The following is a 12,691-nucleotide window of genomic DNA, read 5'->3' on the forward strand; positions in this document are numbered from 1 at the left end:
TTCTCGGAAGCTATAGAAACAGGAAATACATTAATACATTAATTATTATTACTAAATAAAGCTAAATGTAAAACAAAATGACACAATGACTGCCTAATAATAACAATAATAAATAAATAAAACCCTGTTTAATTATTATGATTTTAAGTAATCGGCTAAATAAGCCCATTTTCCATCATTCTAAAAATAGTGTAACACCACCGTCTATGCAGCTATGGCAAAGTATGTATCTGGATTTACCATTAAAAATGGACTATTGTAGACCCGAATTAAGCTGTTTAAGAAAAATAAAACCCAAATTCAAAATAACTTATTTTTTACTAAATCATATTAAGTCGTTTAAATAATAGTTTAAACAAAGTTATCTTGAAGAGAGAAATTTAAAATAATTATATTTTAACTGAAAGAAAAGCGTAATGTTTGGCCATATGGTGGGCGCTCTGTATGACGTCACTCAGACGAGACGCTTTGCTGATCTCGAGTGTCACAAAAGAGATTAAAAGGCAAATATAACTATCATCTTTTTCCTAATATGCATAAATAATATGTTATGTGATGTCTTAGTCCCTGTATAAATGTTATTGGGTCATTTTTAGTGCGATGATTGACGACTTTACAGAGGATGACCTGCCCTTGTAGAATTCTATGCGGTTAGCATTTCTGAGTTGAAATCACCCGGGTTTGGTGAGTTTACAACAAAATGATGTTCAGTCGGGTTGAATTGAGCGTTTATGTTTTATTAATGTGCTGAAGAGTATGTTTTTAAATGAGAGTATACCTATATTACAGTTCGGAAAGTATTTTGAATGTTCTATCATGTGAACTGAAGAAGTTCTGTTATGTGCTAAAATGCTAACCAGCGCTGCATTATCACACATGAATGTCATATTTGCACATTAAGGGTCAAAAAACACTCCTCCAGTTGTATTTTAAAACCACTTGTAGTTCATGTTGAATTCCTTTTAAGCTGTGATGTGTATTATAGTGATGTAAATTATCTGTGATATTTGTGATCCTGTTGTGTATGCCTTATTGAACATCACATCACAGAGAATTGCATTACAGCACCACCAAAAGACTTTGTACATTTGTGGGATTCATTGTGGGAATCTAAATATAGAGAAACAGAATTTAAATACATGTTAGTTTACAAATAGAATTTAAATATTTAATAGTATAAAAATAAGACTTAAATATATTTTAGTTAAACTAAATGTATATACTTAAGTTAAAATGAATATAAGTATTATTATACATAAAAAACAGTTAGTACAGTGAATAGATACAACATAAATAGATACAGCAAAACTACAAAATATTTCTAAAAAAGGCGGAACAAAGAGAAAAGCCTTTTCTTGTATTGTTATACATTTTTTACATTTTCAGTATTTAGTGAAATAAGCCTGATTTCACCACAACAACTAAAAATATTTATCTTTAAAATGTCCTGGATTTTAGCGATATCATGTCTTACTACAGTTCCTTTGAGAGCTGATTATTGAACCAATATTTCACAGATAGTTTCTACGTTTATCTGATAATTCAGATGCCTGAAAAACTACTGATTCCTTCAGAAATGAAGAAATAATTGCGCACACTCGCAGCAGAGCAAAGCAGACAGACAATTCTGCTTGAAGATTGATACACTTGATGACCACAAGAGGGACCCTGCAGATACAATGAGTGATAGAATGTTTGTTTATTTATTTAATTAGAAAAATGTTAATCACTAAACACATTCAGTAATATACATGAAGGCCTGTTGACGCTAGATATTTAATGAAATTCAATAAATTTCTGGAAGTCATTTTCAGTCTGTCCTGTAGAAAGTGTGCAGTTCTCCATCCGCTCCGCTAGAGGTGCAAAAGACCTCACGTTTAGCACGAGGCTCAACTTTGGCTCTGTAAACAACACAACACTTGACCACAGTCAAAACAAACCTTTCTGACCGTTTTAAAGATATAAAAGTAAATTTCCTGCAGGTGACAGTCAGTGAGAGTCTTTAAATGTCACTTATCAGCACACATTTGAGCCATTCAGGCAAAAACATGCGACCATCTCCGGATGAAGTGCAGGAATGCTGGACACTCCAACACCCGTAAGTATCTTTACACTTTTGTCGAAAAAGATTATATAGAAATGCTTAATTTGCATTTAAGTCGTTAATGACGTTTGTATTGATGTGATTTATGTAAAGTTTATTATGTAGAATAGTATTATTAAGCAGTAGTGCTGTTTGTTTTTTTCTATGCAGTCTATTTTTTATAATATTTGTTTATTTATTGTACTTGCTGAACATTTACAATCACATGCATAACAAATCTTACAACAGGACATTCACATTTTAGCATAAAACAAAGCAAAATGGATAAGCAAAATGACAAAAACAAAGAAAGAAGGATAGAAAAAAAGAGCAAAAGCGGGTTACATGATTACCATACACTCAGAAAAGACACAAGAAAAGTGGTACAAATATTCTTCCTTAAGGAACAGTTTTGTACTTTTTGTAAAAGACTAACATTTTAGGGTACAACTGAAATGAAGGTACACAATTATTCTCATAAAAAGGTACATAAGTGTTAGACAACTGCTTTATTACAATATCTTTGAAAATAAATATGACTGGAAAGGCAGAGATTTTATGAAAAATTTCCATATTAAAACATGAATTATCATTTAAAAGCATATGCTTGAAGAAACTCCTAAACATTAATTATTAAGTTCTACAAAACAAAACAACTCGTAAAACTAAATATAGGTATTGCCTACTAAACATTTAAGGCATTTTAAATAAACATTTGCTAAGCTTTTTTTTTTTTTTTGATAAATACACTTTCATTATTGATATGCGCACCTTTTACCATTTGCTTTTCACTACATGAGCTGGCAAAAGTCATATGCAAAGTGTTCATGCAGACATTTTAGTATTGAAAAACTAATTAAACATTGTGCATGTCTTTTTACAATACTTTTTCACAATTGTAATTTGTATTCATTCATTCATTTTCTTATCGGCATAGTCCCTTTATTAATCCGGGGTCACCACAGTGGAATTAACCACCAACTTATCCAGCACATGTTTTATGATAGATGGATTTTATGGATGTTTCCCAGAGATGCACACTCATTTACACACTACGGACAATTCAGCCTACCCAATTCACCTGTATTGCATATCTTTGGGCTGTGGTGGAAAGCGGAGCGCCCGGTGGATGCAAGGGGAACATGCAAACTCCACACAGAAACGCCAACTGACCCAGCTGAGGCTCGAACCAGCGACCTTGCTGTGAGGCTACAGCACAACCTACTGCGCCACCACATCGCCGCAAAATTCTATTTCTATTTTAAAATAAAGTAAATCAAATGAAATTTAAGATATTACAAAGGTATTGTGTGAAAATTGCAGAATTAGTTTTTTATATAGTACATGAGAGAATGTGTTTCTGTAACATTTTTGTGGAAAGTGTTGTGAAAAGTTTAGCAAAAACATAGATCTTAAAGATGTTAAACTATAAGTAAACTTTTTAAAAACACATTGTTTAAAAATGTATTTGATGTTTTATATTTACTGAAAATATATTGACACATTTTGGATATAGGAAAATGCTTTTAAATAGTTCTTGAAGGAACACATTTGACACTGTTAAGGTATAAAGTGTCTTGTCACTGTAGTGGTACCTTAATGGATCAGATTTGTACGTTTGATGAAGGTACAATATTGCATCTGCAGGTTTTAAAAACCGAAGGTACATTTTGGTTTCCCGTGGTACAAATCTTGTCCTTGAAGGTAAAACTGAATTAATACTAATGTGTTTATTGTCTAATAATGCAATTCTGTTCCATAAAAGGTACTGCCCCAGCGACAAGGGTTTGCACCTTCTTTGGTACAACATTGTACCATTTATTTTTTTCTGCGAGTGTATAGAGGAGGAGTGTAGTTTTTGGAGTGTTATCACAGTTCTGGTTGATTTACTACTTGGAAGTCCTTTAAGAGTTTCAAATTAAATGTTTAAATCAGCTATGAAATGGAAGATGTTAGGCTTCCTCTCCGACCATTTACACTATAAATATGTATGTGTATATAAAACTTGTCTAATAATATCAAAAGATTTAGCATAAACATGAGATTCTTATCTGCTTTTTTATCTTCGTTAAATATGACATCTTTTTCTTTATATTAATTCTATGACCTCTCAGTATATTAATAAAACATTCAACATCAACCCAGAAATATTTAATATGCATACAATCAACAAACAAATGCAAAACAGTCTCAACATCCTTTTCGAAAAAAAACAAGATTTAGAAAGATCAACTTTATATCTCTTGAGACACTGGTTAGGTGGCTATATTTTATATATGATTTTAAAGTAGATTTCACTGACTTTATTAGTGACACAATATCTCAATAATTCTCAGACTGTTTTTTTCCAATAGTACTTGTGTCTAATAGTTGCAGGATAATTAATCAAACTTATAGGAAATGTATTAATACATTTTCTGTCTTTTATATCAACACTTTTATCTAATAAAATCTAATTTTTAACCTTTAGTTTATTTGGTTCACTGTGACCCTGCGAAAGCCTCTCCAGGCCCGCTGGTATTGCATCAATTACAATACTATAATCTCGTGCAGGCACTGGAAAACTAAGCTTCTCTAAAAATGATTAAGTCAGTAAATATCCTTAACCTTTAATAACAGTTAGATCAATAGAATATCTTTTCAACCCAATTATCGTAGAAAATTTGTTCTTATATCTGACAGTTTTATTATTCCATATTTGTTTATGGAGAGATTAATTGTGTTTGTTTAAGAGAATCCCACATTAAAGAGCTTGCCTATGAAAATCAGATAATTGAATGGGCAGATTATTAATCTCAAAGTCACACTAAAGGAAAGTCTAGAACACTAACTTTATCAAAAATAAGGTTTGGGATTATATACCATATTTCTATTTTGTGTTTAATATCATGTTTAATTCAAGTCAACTTCAAAATTGTATTGGATGCATCAAAATCAAGCGTATTCAAACCTCGATTATATGGATTGCATAAAGTTTTTTTTTTTTTTTAATTTAAATAGTGAGGTTTGTATTTTCATATGAAATTAAATATTACTGAATCAGTTATTTTTAAATAAATAATTTTGGTACATCTAATACTTTAGCAGAACTATATGGGCCGATATAAGATTCTGATGGTATGATAACCTTGGGTAAAAATATGACAGTTTCACGGTACAGGGTATATGCGGAGCTAGTGTTTCTTCCCCTACTGATAAACTTCTGGTGAACAGTTAATGTGACTTTTTTTATTTTTAAATGGTTCTGTTACAGCATCAATGTTGTAATGTAATTAAAATACAGTCAGTTAAATAGACTTTGGCATTCATTTAGTTGCTCAAGCGTAAAACAAGATAAAACACTGTTTACTTGCACATGCCTATCTAGGCAGGCTAGCGCATAAGCTCCATTAAATATATTAGGGTAAAATAAATGCTCATATTATAAACATGATGGGGAAGAATTTATTTAATGCAGTGCTTATTGTACAACCTGAGACCTGTATTGGATATCACTTTTTTTAAGAAAACAGACCTTAAACGCGCTGATTTTGCAATGACATACAGTTCACTAGAAGCGCTTAAACCAGGTTACTGGCTAATGAAAAGTCCTTCAGTATACTTCGGCATATACCTTATTGTGATATCTGCTCTAAAAGATGTTATTTTAAATATTTTAAACAACTTTTTCCCCCCACTAACCATGATAATTTTTTAACATTTACATTATATTTTGTCAATTTAAATAAATGATTGACGTCTGCTGTCTTAACTAGTTTCAAAAACACAGATTCCTTTACAACTTAAAAAGGCATCTTTGGAGATCTTTCTTTTCTTTGGACATGAAGTAAGGCACTGCACTGTTCAGCTCTACAGCATGCTGGATGTTGCTTTATAAGAGGTTTGTTTTTCAGATGTTTCCTGAATCATTGACTGAGCTTGTAATGTGGAGGGTCCTTTTCCACTGTTGCTCTAAAAAATCTAAATAAAGTAGTCGTAAAAAAAGTCAACACACAACTACACTATCAGCACTTATTTTCTCATTTGGCCAGCACTTATTTTCTTATTTGGCTAGCCAGTTCAGTTTAGTTTGCACCAATTCTTGGTTTTAGGTGCCATGAAAGGAGCTCAGCTCAGCTGCTTTGTGATACCATGACAATAAAGAGTAATCAAAGTCAAAGGTCAAAGTCAGCTTTATTGTCAATTCGGCCACATGTACAAGACATACAGAGAATCGAAATTGCGTTACTCTCAGACCCAAGGTGCTTAACATTAATATAAAATATATATATAAAAAATAGTAGAGTTTAAGAAAAAAAGAAAATTTACAGTATATACATTGCACATAAATGTGGTCTAAAAATATATTTATGTAATAAAAATAGTAAACAATACAGTAATTAAAGTCGAGCGGCTATCATGTGACTTAAAACACAAAACTGGTGCAAACTAAACTGAACGTTAACCATCTAACCAGCAAATCTTCATGCTATAGGCCCCTGACTGGACTGCTGAGGTGTTTATTTTAATGACTCTTAGGACAGAGATTTGGTTTAACTTTGATTTGAGTGATTAAACTGATGTGGCAAGAAAACATTATTCCATGTATTAAAACAAGTGGTCTGAGTTATACAGTATTGTAAAAATGGTCAGTAAATTATATGATCAAACTCAAAATAACACATACATGTGTAAGTGACAATAACAACATCAATATTTAAGCAGTTCATTATTCAATTAAATGTTTTTTTTTATATAAATAAATAATATTATTTGTGTCATAAACAATGCAGCACATTAGTCTGGAGCTTCTAGTGATGCTGAAGGCCTTGATCAGCTGCTGCAGCTGCTTTTAATCTGGGTTGCAGCTAAACTCAGGAGAGCGGCTTAGCAGGATCAGGATCACACAGCTGTTCTTAAAAGTTCTGCTGATGTTTCCATGTATGAATGCAGATACTTATTGTCCACAAGGTGGCGCTCATTAACACATTTATCTGCTTTCAGCTACTCTTCAATGTAGTCTTATGACCAAACCTGAGTCTAAAACATCTGAGATCCTCAATCTCAGTGGCGCAGCAGGAAAATCATCGCCTTGAGTCAACGAGACCAGAGTTCAACTCTCGATATTGCTGATGTTGAATTATTATCAGTGTTCGCTAAACCAGACTTACTAACAATAATAAAGAAGTAATTTATCGAGATCTCTGTGGCTCAGTGGGTGATCACTCGTCTGCAGATCATCAAAGTCTGATTTACAATCCTGCATTTTCACATTATTGTTTCTCACAACAAATCTCTGGATAAAACTGAGAGAAAAACAGCAGAAAGTGTCAGACTCAATGGCTCAGCTGGTAAAAGTGTTGTGTGTTTAGCACAGAGTCCTGAGTTCAAGTCCTGCTGATGCTCATGTTGAGTTATTATTAGTGTTGAAGCTGAACTAAACATTTAAACATCAAAATATTAAACATCTCCACATCCTCTGTGGTGTGTGAGATAAAGAGTTTGCTTGAAACTCTGGAGTCCTGGGTTCAAGTCTCATAGCTTATGTTAAAGCCAACAAGCTGCATTACATCCAGCAAAGTGTGTTAAACTTCAGCAGAGAGCATGTAAGGCAGTGTGGCTCCACTGGATAAACACCTTACTTGAAGACGAACGAGCCTGTGATGAAGTCGTGGGTTCAAGCACACGTCTGTAACGTTACTTTTATTTAGTATTATTATTTAGTGCAGTTCTTCATCCGCTCCACTAGACGGCGCGAGCAGCTTCACGGACAGTCTGACTCACAGCTTCAGGTGTTTGTTTGACAACAAGGAAGAAGCGTGTGATGACAGATGACAGTCGCCAAAACAAAACTCCTACAGTTTATTTTAAATACATCATTTACAGATGACAGTTTAGCGACAGTTTAAACCACATATTCCAGCTCAACAGCAGATTAAAGCAGCAGAATCTGCGATCAAGTGCAGGAATCGACTGAAGAGACTCACCTGTGAGTATCAGCTCCTATAAAGTTCTCTTTCTGCTTGTGAAATGACTGACACGGGCTCTATAAACAGCTTCTGCTCTTTATAAAGAGCGCTGATTAATAGTGTCTGCTGTTATGAATACAGCTCGTCTGTCAGTTGATGTATATTTCTGTTGTGATGGATGAAATGAGTTGAACACTGTAAGAGTCAGAGCTGATGTTGATGCTGTCTTTAATCTTCAACATGTTCAACAGTGGAGTCTGACAAACAAGCATGAATGAAGCTTTCCTCAGCTTTCATGAAGTATTATCTGATTGTTTACATGTTTCTTGCTAATGTCACTGATAGAGTTTATGTTTATAGTTTCTTTGAGAGAGAATATTGTGATATTTATATTATAAAGCAGCATAAATCTGCACTTATCCTTGTTTAAAAGTCAATTAGTGAGCTTTTGTAGAGCTGCAGTCTTCAATATTGTAGCTGTCAATAGACACTGTACTGTACGTTATCTTATGTTGCTGAACTCTGATCAGTTCTGCTGTTTCAGATGTGTTTTTGTAGTAAAGTCTTTATTTGTGTTTCCTCTCCAGACTGAAGCTTGTGTTTGGACTGTACAGCCAAGAGAAGCGGAGCTCTGGGACATTTGACAGCCGTGGACTGTAAGGACGGACGTCTGCTGCTGGACAGGTGAGACCCGCACCTTGTGTTTGAGGTTTGGTGTATCGGTTATTATCCTTTTCTTTCTGGAGGGTCGTCCCTCTGGAAAGGAAATGATAGTAACCGAATCGGGAGGAGAAGGGACGAGGGTCTGAATTTTTATACAGCTAAATTTAATTTTGTGGTAAAAAGCAGCATAACCCCTGCTGTACATGGCCCCGTAGGTCAGGGTGGGACCCGACCCATCCCACCCCTTCTTTCACACCACATTCACACATATCGCAGTGATCTGGCTGGGATTGAACCAGCGACCTCTTATCCTGTGAGGCATTGCTCTACCACTGAGCCACAGATCACATGTAGAATGATGTGCTGGAACTCATATTTGACTATTCAAGTGAACATGAAAACATTAAAGCTTGAGTGGGGTTTGAACCCAGACCTTTCTGATGAGTGCACAGTGCTCTACCACTGAGCCACATTTCTCATGATAAAGCACATGCTGGAACTCATATTTGACTATTATTTCACTGCTCGCTGTGCAAAGATAGAGCAGAGCTGGGGTTTGAACACAAGTCTACAACAACCTTCCCCACAGAAAGCATGTGTCCATCCAGTCGCGCCACTGTGGCTCTCACACTTGCATGAGGAGTTTAGCAAAGTCTGTCAAATATTACGTTATTTACTTCATGTTTGCAATAGTGAGATTTGAACCCAGGTCTTCTTTATTACAGTGCAGTGCTTTAACCAGCAAGCCATAGATCTCCTTACTAAACACATGCTGGAACTTATATTTCACCCTGATTTTACTAATATCCTGTTAAAACTTTAACTGCAGTGGGATTTGAACCCATAACTCCATCATGAGAGAGCATGAGTTTAACCACATGCGCCACTGTGACTTTCGAGTTCAAGGCTGATGTTACAGACACTTGGATTTCACAAACACCTTTTATCACAGGCCTTCTTTGCAACAGTTCAGTGCTCTAACTACTGATCACATGCTGGGACTTATATTTCACCCTGATTTTCCTAATATCCTGTTCATGCTTGAAGCTGAAGAGGGCTTTGAACCCACTATTTTATTGTCAGTGAGCATGTGTTTACCCTCATGCACCACTGTGACTTTCACGTTCATCTCTGGTGTTTCAGACACTGTTGTAGCTTGAAGCTTCTTGTTTGCTGAAAGTCCTTAATTAACAGCCTCAGGTGTTTCTAATCAGGTTGCAGGTGAACTGGAAAGTGGCTCTTCGGGATCAGGATTGTCCTAAAGGAAAGCTCTTTGTGTTTCAGTCTTCATGTGTTGATGCAGATCCACTGATTGTCCACAAGAGGGAAATGAAACACTGATTTCATTTTAGATTTGACAAGTATTTTAAAGCTTGTTTGGAGTGGTGCAACACAAAACAATGTTATTATTGAAAATGTAAAAAAAATGACTGTATATCAATTTTATTTTAACATCATTGTTTTCTGTGGGGTTTCTTCAATGGCACTTCATCCAGTTTAATAACTTGCCAAGGGAGGGTCTCAGTTTTAAAAGACTGAACTGAACTAAAATTAAATACTTGTAGATCAGATAAGCGTTTCAGTTCCCTCTTGTGGACAATCAGTGGATCTGTATCAACACATGAAGACTGGAACACAAAGAGCTTTCCTTTAGGACAATCCTGATCCCAAAAAGCCACTTCAGTTCACCTGCAATCTGATTAGAAACACCTGAAGCTGTTCATTAAGGACTTTCAGCAAACAAGCTTTAAAATACTTGTCAAATCTAAAATGAAATCAGTGTTTCATTTCCCTCTTGTGGACAATCAGTGGATCTGCATCAACACATGAAGACTGAAACACAAAGAGCTTTCCTTTAGGACAATCCTGATCCCGAAGAGCCACTTCAGTTCACCTGCAACCTGATTAGAAACACCTGAGGCTGTTAATTAAGAACTTTCAGCAAACAAGAAGCTTCAAGCTACAACAGTGTCTGAAACACCAGAGATGAACGTGAAAGTCACAGTGGTGCATGAGGGTAAACACATGCTCACTGACAATAAAATAGTGGGTTCAAAGCCCTCTTCAGCTTCAAGCATGAACAGGATATTAGGAAAATCAGGGTGAAATATAAGTCCCAGCATGTGATCAGTAGTTAGAGCACTGAACTGTTGCAAAGAAGGCCTGTGATAAAAGGTGTTTGTGAAATCCAAGTGTCTGTAACATCAGTCTTGAACATGAAAGTCACAGTGGCGCATGTGGTTAAACTCATGCTCTCTCATGATGGAGTTGTGGGTTCAAATCCCACTGCAGTTAAAGTTTTAACAGGATATTAGTAAAATCAGGGTGAAATATAAGTTCCAGCATGTGTTCAGTAAGGAGATCTATGGCTTGCTGGTTAAAGCACTGCACTGTAATAAAGAAGACCTGGGTTCAAATCTCACTATTGCAAACATGAAGTAAATAACGTAATATTTGACAGACTTTGCTAAACTCCTCATGCAAGTGTGAGAGCCACAGTGGCGCTACTGGATGAACACATGCTCTCTGCGGGGAAGGTTGTTGTAGACTTGTGTTCAAACCCCAGCTCTGCTCTATCTTTGCACAGCGAGCAGTGAAATAATAGTCAAATATGAGTTCCAGCATGTGCTTTATCATGAGAAATGTGGCTCAGTGGTAGAGCACTGTGCTCTCATCAAAGAGATCTGGGTTCAAACCCCACTCAAGCTTTAAATGTTTTCATGTTCACTTGAATAGTCAAATATGAGTTCCAGCACATCATTCTACATGTGATCTGTGACTCAGTGGTAGAGCAATGCCTCACAGGATAAGAGGTCGCTGGTTCAATCCCAGCCAGATCACTGCGATATGTGTGAATGTGGTGTGAAAGAAGGGGTGGGATGGGTCGGGTCCCACCCTGACCTACGGGGCCATGTACAGCAGGGGTTATGCTGCTTTTTACCACAAAATTAAATTTAGCTGTATAAAAATTCGGACCCCCGTCCCTTCTCCTCCCGTTTCGGTTACTATCATTTCCTTTCCAGAGGGACGACCCTCCAGAAAGAAAAGGATAATAACCGATACACCAAACCTCAAACACAAGGTGCGGGTCTCACCTGTCCAGCAGCAGACGTCCGTCCTTACAGTCCACGGCTGTCAAATGTCCCAGAGCTCCGCTTCTCTTGGCTGTACAGTCCAAACACAAGCTTCAGTCTGGAGAGGAAACACAAATAAAGACTTTACTACAAAAACACATCTGAAACAGCAGAACTGATCAGAGTTCAGCAACATAAGATAACGTACAGTACAGTGTCTATTGACAGCTACAATATTGAAGACTGCAGCTCTACAAAAGCTCACTAATTGACTTTTAAACAAGGATAAGTGCAGATTTATGCTGCTTTATAATATAAATATCACAATATTCTCTCTCAAAGAAACTATAAACATAAACTCTATCAGTGACATTAGCAAGAAACATGTAAACAATCAGATAATACTTCATGAAAGCTGAGGAAAGCTTCATTCATGCTTGTTTGTCAGACTCCACTGTTGAACATGTTGAAGATTAAAGACAGCATCAACATCAGCTCTGACTCTTACAGTGTTCAACTCATTTCATCCATCACAACAGAAATATACATCAACTGACAGACGAGCTGTATTCATAACAGCAGACACTATTAATCAGCGCTCTTTATAAAGAGCAGAAGCTGTTTATAGAGCCCGTGTCAGTCATTTCACAAGCAGAAAGAGAACTTTATAGGAGCTGATACTCACAGGTGAGTCTCTTCAGTCGATTCCTGCACTTGATCGCAGATTGTTAATCTGCTGTTGAGCTGGAATATGTGCTGTTTAAACACATTAGGAGGCTGTCGCTAAACTGTCATCTGTAAATGATATATTTAAAATAAACTAGGAGTTTTGTTTTGGCGACTGTCATCTGTCATCACACGCTTCTTCCTTGTTGTCAAACAAACACCTGAAGCTGTGAGTCAGACTAAACGTGAAGCCGCTC

The 12,691-nt window shown here is 36.0% G+C and overlaps 2 long non-coding RNA genes across 2 annotated transcripts; both read left to right on the forward strand.

The window, feature by feature from the left end:
- The first annotated feature begins 433 nt into the window (after positions 1 to 433).
- LOC147844661 (uncharacterized) lies at positions 434 to 5,964 on the forward strand. The gene is made up of 3 exons (XR_015482901.1): positions 434 to 503; positions 597 to 684; positions 5,853 to 5,964. It is a non-coding gene; the product is annotated as an uncharacterized LOC147844661 (long non-coding RNA).
- On the forward strand, positions 1,880 to 3,533 carry LOC141381599 (uncharacterized). The gene is made up of 2 exons (XR_015482890.1): positions 1,880 to 2,098; positions 3,021 to 3,533. It is a non-coding gene; the product is annotated as an uncharacterized LOC141381599 (long non-coding RNA).
- Positions 5,965 to 12,691: the final 6,727 nt, after the last annotated feature.

The sequence above is a fragment of the Danio rerio genome, chromosome 4 (assembly GCF_052040795.2).
Source record: "Danio rerio strain M-AB ecotype USA chromosome 4, GRCz13ab, whole genome shotgun sequence".
Taxonomy (NCBI): domain Eukaryota; kingdom Metazoa; phylum Chordata; class Actinopteri; order Cypriniformes; family Danionidae; genus Danio; species Danio rerio.